This window comes from Bos taurus, chromosome 20 (assembly GCF_002263795.3).
Source record: "Bos taurus isolate L1 Dominette 01449 registration number 42190680 breed Hereford chromosome 20, ARS-UCD2.0, whole genome shotgun sequence".
In the NCBI taxonomy this organism is placed as follows: Eukaryota; Metazoa; Chordata; class Mammalia; order Artiodactyla; family Bovidae; genus Bos; species Bos taurus.
In genome coordinates this window covers 49,690,897-49,701,038 of record NC_037347.1, presented here as the reverse complement: position 1 = coordinate 49,701,038, position 10,142 = coordinate 49,690,897, and positions in this window count along the sequence as shown.

Below are 10,142 nucleotides of genomic sequence, written 5' to 3'. Positions count from 1 at the left end.
TTGTTTGTTTTTGTTTGTTCGTTCTTTCTCTCTTTCTTTTCCTTCTTCTTTTCTTTAACATCGTATTTTTGAAATCCCAAACTCTACTCTAGATTTTTAATTTTTGCTTTTATGTATTTGTTACCAATTTTGTACCTTTAAGGACCCAATCTTCAGGACCCATTTTTCACTAGGGAGTGAGATTACTGGCTTGACTGCTCTCTCTCCCTTTGGACCCTCCTTTTTCTCCACCAGGTCGCCTGTGTCTCCTCCCTAACCCCTCTCTACTCTACCCAACTCTGTGAATTTCTGTGTGTTCCAGACGGTGGAGAACACTTAGGGAACTGATTACTGGCTGGATCTGTCTCCCTCCTTTTCATTCCCCCCTTTTATCCTTCTGGCCACCTCTGTTACCTTCCTCCTTCTTCTCTTCTCTGTATAACCCCGTGAACATCTCTGAGTGGTCCAGTTGTGGAGTGCACATAAGGAAGTGACTACTGGCTAGCCCACTCTCTCCACTATTGATTCACCTCACCTCATTTGGGTCACCTCTAACTCCCTCCTCCCTCTTCTCTTCTCCATGTAACCCTGTGAACTTCTCTGAGTGACCCTCACTGTAGAGAAACTTATCATCTTTAATGTAGATGTTTTATCAATGGTGCTCTATTGAAGGAGAAGTTTTGAAACTACTGTAAAAATAAGACCGATAATCGGAAGCAGGAGACTTAAGTCCAAACCCTGACTCCAGGGAACTCCTGACTCCAAGGAACATTCATTCACAGGAGCTCATCAAATGCCTCCATACCGACACTGAAACCAAGCACCACACAAGGGCCAATAAGTTCCAGAGCAAGACATACCAAGCATATTCTCCAGCAACAAAGGAACACAGCCCTGAGCTTCAAGATACAGGCTGCCCAAAGTCACCCCAAAACTATAGACATCTCATAACTCATTACTGGACATTTCATTGCACTCCAGAGAGAAGAAATACAGCTCCACCCACCAGAACACCGACACAAGCTTCCCTAACCAGGAAACCTTGACAAGCCACCTGTACAAACCCACACACAGTGAGGAAACGCCAGATAAAGAGAACTCCACAAACTGCCAGAATACAGAAAGGACACCCCAAAGTCAGCAATTTAAACAAGATGAAGAGACAGAGGAATACCCAGCAGATAAAGGAACAGGATAAATGCCCACCAAACCAAACAAAAGAGGAAGAGATAGGGAATCTACCTGATAAAGAATTCCGAATAATGATAGTGAAATTGATCCAAAATCTTGAAACTAAAATGGAATCACAGATAAATAGCCTGGAGACAAGGATTGAGAAGATGCAGGAAAGGTTTAACAAGGACCTAGAAGAAATAAAAAAGAGTCAATATATAATGAATAATGCAATAAGTGAAATTAAAAACACTCTGGAGGCAACAAATAGTAGAATAACAGAGGCAGAAGACAGGATTAGTGAATTAGAAGATAGAATGGTAGAAATAAATGAATCAGAGAGGATAAAAGAAAAACGAATTAAAAGAAATGAGGACAATCTCAGAGACCTCCAGGACAATATTAAACGCTACAACATTCGAATCATAGGGGTTCCAGAAGAAGAAGACAAAAAGAAAGACCATGAGAAAATACTTGAGGAGATAATAGTGGAAAACTTCCCTAAAATGGGGAAGGAAATAATCACCCAAGTCCAAGAAACCCAGAGAGTACCAAACAGGATAAACCCAAGGAGAAACACCCCAAGACACATACTAATCAAATTAACAAAGATCAAACACAAAGAACAAATATTAAAAGCAGCAAGGGAAAAACAACAAATAACACACAAGGGAATTCCCATAAGGATAACAGCTGATCTTTCAATAGAAACTCTTCAAGCCAGGAGGGAATGGCAAGACATACTTAAAATGATGAAAGAAAATAACCTACAGCCCAGATTATTGTACCCAGCAAGGATCTCATTCAAGTATGAAGGAGAAATCAAAAGCTTTTCAGACAAGCAAAAGCTGAGAGAATTCTGCACCACCAAACCAGCTCTCCAACAAATACTAAAGGATATTCTCTAGACAGGAAACACAAAAACGGTGTATAAACTCGAACCCAAAACAATAAAGTAAATGGCAACGGGAACATACTTATCAGTAATTACCTTAAACGTAAATGGGTTGAATGCCCCAACCAAAAGACAAAGACTGGCTGAATGGATACAAAAACAAGACCCCTACATATGTTGTCTACAAGAGACCCACCTCAAAACAGGGGACACATACAGACTGAAAGTGAAGGGCTGGAAAAAGATTTTCCATGCAAATAGGGACCAAAAGAAAGCAGGAGTAGCAATACTCATATCAGATAAAATAGACTTTAAAACAAAGGCTGTGAAAAGAGACAAAGAAGGTCACTACATAATGATCAAAGGTTCAATCCAAGAAGAAGATATAACAATTATAAATATATATGCACCCAACACGGGAGCACCACAGTACGTGAGACAACTGCTAACAAGTATGAAAGGAGAAATTAACAATAACACAATAATAGTGGGAGACTTTAATACCCCACTCACACCTATGGATAGATCAACTAAACAGAAAATTAACAAGGAAACACAAACTTTAAACGATACAATAGACCAGTTAGACCTAATTGATATCTATAGGTCATTTCATCCCAAAACAATGAATTTCACCTTTTTCTCAAGCGCACATGGAACCTTCTCCAGGATAGATCACATCCTGGGCCATAAAGCTAGCCTTGGTAAATTCAAAAAGATAGAAATCATTCCAAGCATTTTTTCTGACCACAATGCAGTAAGATTAGATCTCAATTACAGGAGAAAAACTATTAAAAATTCCAACATATGGAGGCTGAACAACACGCTGCTGAATAACCAACAAAACACAGAAGAAATCAAAAAAGAAATCAAAATTTGCATAGAAACGAATGAAAATGAAAACACAACAACCCAAAACCTGTGGGACACGGTAAAAGCAGTCCTAAGGGGAAAGTTCATAGCAATACAGGCACACCTCAAGAAACAAGAAAAAAGTCAAATAAATAACCTAACTCTACACCTAAAGCAACTAGAAAAGGAAGAAATGAAGAACCCCAGGGTTAGTAGAAGGAAAGAAATCTTAAAAATTAGAGCAGAAATAAATGCAAAAGAAACAAAAGAGACCACAGCAAAAATCAACAAAACCAAAAGCTGGTTCTTTGAAAGGATAAATAAAATTGACAAACCATTAGCCAGACTCATCAAGAAACAAAGGGAGAAAAATCAAATCAACAAAATTAGAAACGAAAATGGAGAGATCACAACAGACAACACAGAAATACAAAGGATCATAAGAGACTACTATCAACAATTATATGCCAATAAAATGGACAACGTGGAAGAAATGGACAAATTCTTAGAAAAGTACAACTTTCCAAAACTGGACCAGGAAGAAATAGAAAATCTTAACAGACCCATCACAAGCATGGAAATTGAAACTGTAATCAAAAATCTTCCAGCAAACAAAAGCCCCGGTCCAGACGGCTTCACAGCTGAATTCTACCAAAAATTTAGAGAAGAGCTAACACCTATCCTGCTCAAACTCTTCCAGAAAATTGCAGAGGAAGGTAAACTTCCAAACTCATTCTATGAGGCCACCATCACCCTAATACCAAAACCTGACAAAGATCCCACAAAAAAAGAAAACTACAGGCCAATATCACTGATGAACATAGATGCAAAAATCCTTAACAAAATTCTAGCAATCAGAATCCAACAACACATTAAAAAGATCATACATCACGATCAAGTGGGCTTTATCCCAGGGATGCAAGGATTCTTCAATATCCGCAAATCAATCAATGTAATACACCACATTAACAAATTGAAAAATAAAAACCATATGATTATCTCAATAGATGCAGAGAAAGCCTTTGACAAAATTCAACACCCATTTATGATAAAAACTCTCCAGAAAGCAGGAATAGAAGGAACATACCTCAACATAATAAAAGCTATATATGACAAACCCACTGCAAACATTATCCTCAATGGTGAAAAATTGAAAGCATTTCCTCTAAAGTCAGGAACAAGACAAGGGTGCCCACTTTCACCATTACTATTCAACATAGTTTTGGAAGTTTTGGCCACAGCAATCAGAGCAGAAAAAGAAGTAAAAGGAATCCAAATTGGAAAAGAAGAAGTAAAACTCTCACTATTTGCAGATGACATGATCCTCTACATAGAAAACCCTAAAGAGTCCACCAGAAAATTACTAGAAATAATCAATGACTACAGTAAAGTTGCAGGATATAAAATCAACACACAGAAATCCCTTGCATTCCTATACACTAATAATGAGAAAACAGAAAGAGAAATTAAGGAAACAATTCCATTCACCATTGCAACGGAAAGAATAAAATACTTAGGAATATATCTACCTAAAGAAACTAAAGACCTATATATAGAAAACTATAAAACACTGGTGAAAGAAATCAAAGAGGACACTAATAGATGGAGAAATATACCATGTTCATGGATTGGAAGAATCAATATAGTGAAAATGAGTATACTACCCAAAGCAATTTATAGATTCAACGCAATCCCTATCAAGCTACCAACAGTATTCTTCACAGAGCTAGAACAAATAATTTCACAATTTGTATGGAAATACAAAAAACCTCGAATAGCCAAAGCGACCTTGAGAAAGAAGAATGGAACTGGAGGAATCAACCTACCTGACTTCAGGCTCTACTACAAAGCCACAGTTATCAAGACAGTATGGTACTGGCACAAAGACAGAAATATTGATCAATGGAATAAAATAGAAAGCCCAGAGATAAATCCACGCACATATGGACACCTTATTTTCGACAAAGGAGGCAAGAATATACAATGGATTAAAGACAATCTCTTTAACAAGTGGTGCTGGGAAATCTGGTCAACCACTTGTAAAAGAATGAAACTGGACCACTTTCTAACACCATACACAAAAATAAACTCAAAATGGATTAAAGATCTAAACGTAAGACCAGAAACTATAAAACTCCTAGAGGAGAACATAGGCAAAACACTCTCCGACATACATCACAGCAGGATCCTCTATGACCCACCTCCCAGAATATTGGAAATAAAAGCAAAAATAAACAAATGGGACCTAATTAACCTTAAAAGCTTCTGCACATCAAAGGAAACTATTAGCAAGGTGAAAAGACAGCCTTCAGAGTGGGAAAAATAATAGCAAATGAAGCAACCGACAAACAACTAATCTCAAAAATATACAAGCAACTCCTACAGCTCAACTCCAGAAAAATAAACGACCCAATCAAAAAATGGGCCAAAGAACTAAATAGACATTTCTCCAAAAAAGACATACAGATGGCCAACAAACACATGAAAAGATGCTCAACATCACTCATTATCAGAGAAATGCAAATCAAAACCACTATGAGGTACCATTTCACACCAGTCAGAATGGCTGCGATCCAAAAGTCTACAAGCAATAAATGCTGGAGAGGGTGTGGAGAAAAGGGAACCCTCTTACACTGTTGGTGGGAATGCAAACTAGTACAGCCACTATGGAGAACAGTGTGGAGATTCCTTAAAAAACTGGAAATAGAACTGCCTTATGATCCAGCAACCCCACTGCTGGGCATACACACTGAGGAAACCAGAAGGGAAAGAGACACGTGTACCCCAATGTTCATCGCAGCACTGTTCATAATAGCCAAGACATGGAAGCAACCTAGATGTCCATCAGCAGATGAATGGATAAGAAAGCTGTGGTACATATACACAATGGAGTATTACTCAGCCATTAAAAAGAATACATTTGAATCAGTTCTAATGAGGTGGATGAAACTGGAGCCTATTATACAGAGTGAAGTAAGCCAGAAGGAAAAACATAAATACAGTATACTAACGCATATATATGGAATTTAGAAAGATGGTAACAATAACCCGGTGTACGAGACAGCAAAAGAGACACTGATGTATAGAACAGTCTTATGGACTCTGTGGGAGAGGGAGAGGGTGGGAAGATTTGGGAGAATGGCAATGAAACATGTAAAATATCATGTAGGAAACGAGTTGCCAGTCCAGGTTCGATGCACGATGCTGGATGCTTGGGGCTGGTGCACTGGGACGGCCCAGAGGGATGGTATGGGGAGGGAGGAGGGAGGAGGGTTCGGGATGGGGAACACATGTATACCTGTGGTGGATTCATTTTGATATTTGGCAAAACTAATACAATTATGTAAAGTTTAAAAATAAAATAAAATTGGAAGAATAAAAAAAAAAAAAAAAAGAATGATGGTCTTTATGCATGCTGCTTAAAGTCTGAAACACCCTGGGAAAGTATGTTTACTATGGTTTTCAACTAGTGACCTAGAAAAACTAGCTTCACCAACTCACATGATCACAGGGGCTTAAAACCCCCTACTGGGAACTTCTTTACTGAGACTTCCCAAAGTCAAAAGTTTTTGTGTAGATCTCGATGGTCAGTGTCAGAATAAGAACACTTGGAACGTGTTATTGGATTATTTCTGAGACCCACCAAATTTGACTACATCCTCTTTCTCTTTCTTCTTTACCATTAAAAAAAAAAAAAAAACCTTACTAATATGTTTTTTGGAGTCTTGTATTTCCAAATATCCAGTCTCCTGAAAGTTTCATGGAGATACTTCGTAAATGTTTCTTGAGTAAATGAATGACCAATGATAGTCCATTCAGTCATACTTCATGAATATTGACTCAAATATTCCACAGCAGAATCATTAAAAAATATAGGTTAATTAGGATTAAGTAATCATTTTATGTGTGCCTCAAATTCCTTTGAATAATATTGCTTTGTAATAATTTACTTATTTATTTTTAAATATAAATTTATTTATTTTAATTGGAGGCTAATTACTTTACAATATTATATTGGTTTTTCCATACATCAACATGAATCTGCCAATAATAATTTAAAATTGTTGTCAAATTAGCATAGAAAAAAGGGTATCATAAAGACTTGACTTCTTTTATTCTGAAGCAGCTCAATTAAACTTAAGTCATTGGACCCATTGCAGATCTTTCCCTTTAGATGGGAGAAACCAAGAACAACCAGAAGTGAGAGGGTTTAATATGAGAAGAAATGTTTTCTACTGCTGCACCTTGTATTAACTATCCCTTAAGGCTCATTTCCTACAATATATCTGTTCTAGGTTCTTAGAGCAAATGACAAAAGGAAGGACATCTGTTATGAAGCTCAAAAATACACAGTATTTTTTTCTATTTTTTTCTTTCTTGTCTTAAAATTCCAATGAATAGTAACCTACACCTTTCTGTCAAATTTCTTCTCATTATGTCCTAGTTTTTTTGTACTATAAACTGAAAGTATATTGATTTTTCTTTGTGGGATTTTTTAATGTTTGTTGGTATCCGTGTTGGAAAATAACATGTTGTATGCCCCACTCTCTAAAGTATTCAATATCTAGCTCCTGGGCTCAAACTGGCCAACTGTATAAGTCAGTTACCTTGCTTTTCTTTCCTCCTGTTTGGACTCCTTGTTGCTTAGTTGCTAAATTGTGCCCCTTACTTTTTGCTACTCTATGGACTGTAGCCCATCAGGCTCCCCTGTCCATGGGATTTACCAGGCAAGAATACTAGAGTGGGTTGCTATTTCCTTCTCCAGGGTTTCTTTCCCAATCAGGGCTCAAATCCATGTCTCCTGCATTGGCAGGCAGATTCTTTACTGCTGAGCCACTAGGAAATCCTGTCCGAACTCAATTCTTAGTATATTTACACTCATTTCCTTTTTTGTAAGATTGTTATTATGTCCTTTTTTCTTTGTCTGTCTAAATTTCTACTTATATAAAATTGAAAACATAATATTTTTATAACATTCACAACTTAAACCTTTGTCTTATTAAGAATATTGAATATATTTGAGAATCATGCCCCAAATTAATTATGTTATTCTGTATTTACCGAGATATACACTTAAATTTTTAACTTTAAAAATGTCTATTTTCATTAATAACTTTAAATTTTATAATGCTAAATTTTTAATAAGCCCAAATGCATAGTTTTTATTCAGGAAACATAAGGTTTTACGTGGTTGCTTAGAAGTTTTCATTTATTTGTTTCAAATATTATATTATTAGTTTCTTTGGGAAATTTTATATAGGTGTGTATGTATATATACATATATATATATATAAGTGAGTGTGTGTATATATATATATATATATATATATATATATATATATATATACATATCTCCATTTTTACTTTCCTTATGCTTGATTTTCTTAAGCCATGTTTGGATGAGAAAATCAAGCACACATTGTGGCTTCCATAGCATTTAGTTGTCCAAAGTCACGTAAAGTCAAAATTATTCCTGAAGGTTTCATATGTTGTCTCCATGTAGGAGACCTAAGTCTCATCTGGAAGTTCTCTGTTCATACACTGCTGAAGACTTGCCTGAAGGATTTTCAGCATCACCTTCGTACCATGTGAGATGAGTGCAACTGTACAGTAGTTTGAACACTCTTTGGCGTTTCCTTTCTTAGAGACTGGAATGAAAACTGACATTTTCCAGTCCTGTGGCCACTGTTGAGTTTTCCAAATTTGCTGGCATATTGAGTGCAGCACTTTAACAGCATCAACTTTTAGGATTAGAAATAGCTCAGCTGAAATTCTGTCACCTCCAGATTTGTTCATAGTAATACTTTCTAGCTTCCCTGGTGGCTCAGTTGGTAAAGGATCCGCCTGCAGTACAGAAGACCTGGGTTTGATCCCTGGGTTGGGAAGATCCCCTAGAGAAGGGAATGGCTACCCACTCCAGTATTCTGGCCTGGAGAATTCCATGGATCATATAGTCCATGGGGAGGCAGAGTCAGACACAACTGAGCAGCTTTCACTTCACTTCACAATACTTCCTAAGGTCCACGGGACTTCACACTCCAGGATGTCTGACTCTAGGTGACTGACTCCAGCATCATGATTATCTGGGTCATTAAGACCTTTCTTGTAGGACATCTTCTCTTCTGGTGTCATTAATTTTGCCTTTTCAAAGTTCATGGGGTTCTCTAGGCAAGAATACCCGAGCGGGTTGCCATTTTCCCTTCCAGTGAATGACATTTTGTCAGAACGAGTTTGTTAGACAGATTCTTGTTGCCTATTAGTGAGGCAGGAACCCCAAGTTACTGGATTTCACATAAGAATATTATTTCTTAAATAAAGAACAGACTGGACTAGAACATAACACAGTAAAACAGAATGTAATGGAACTGAGTCCAACAGAAGATAAAATGCCATAGAGGATTACTCAGATCCTTTTTAAGAACTGCCCAAATTGCAACAAATTTTGCAGGAAAGTGAGAGACCTGGAAAGTAGAGACAGTAAATTAGATGATGTAACAAATTGGTCCACTGATATTTCACATTTTATGTTTAAGATATTTATGAATAAGATCATCTTAGACTCTCTAGCTCTGTAATATCCACCAGATAAGTGCAGGTGCATGTGTGAGCCTAGGTGATATTGATGGAACACATTTCCAAACAATTCATAGCCATTTGAAAAATAATAAAATCAAATATGAGCAGATATTACTTATGGTGCTAAATGTACTTTGTAGAAAAAAATGTACATATATATCTGGAGCCTCATTGAGCTGTTTTATTCATTTTGTTTTCAAGCAGACTAAAGGTTAAAGTCCTAGTTCATATAAAGTGGGCATGGTAAATATTGTTAAGAATAATATTCTTTCAAAATATCAATGATTTTTTTCTTATAGCATAATCTAATTTGATGATGTATAATTAGGTATTATGGTCAAGTTTAGTTAATTGGAGAACTAAAATGCAAAAATTTATTTGTATAGGAGGCAATTAAAAATTAAAAGCAACTCAAATTTTGAAAAGTAAATAGTTTATATTGAAATATTATTTCTTGAGTATTTCAGTATTCTCTGTTGGAAATAACATTTTTTGATAGAAAAGTAAAATATAAGAGTAACTTTAACTTGAAATTGTGTTATTCTAACTTATCATCAGTACTGTTCTCGTCACAATGTTGCAGCAATATTAAGAATCTATAGCAACGAGGGCAATTACTTTTAAGCTTTTCTTTCTATGGAAAGTGTTTTTTTTTCCTGTATTAAAC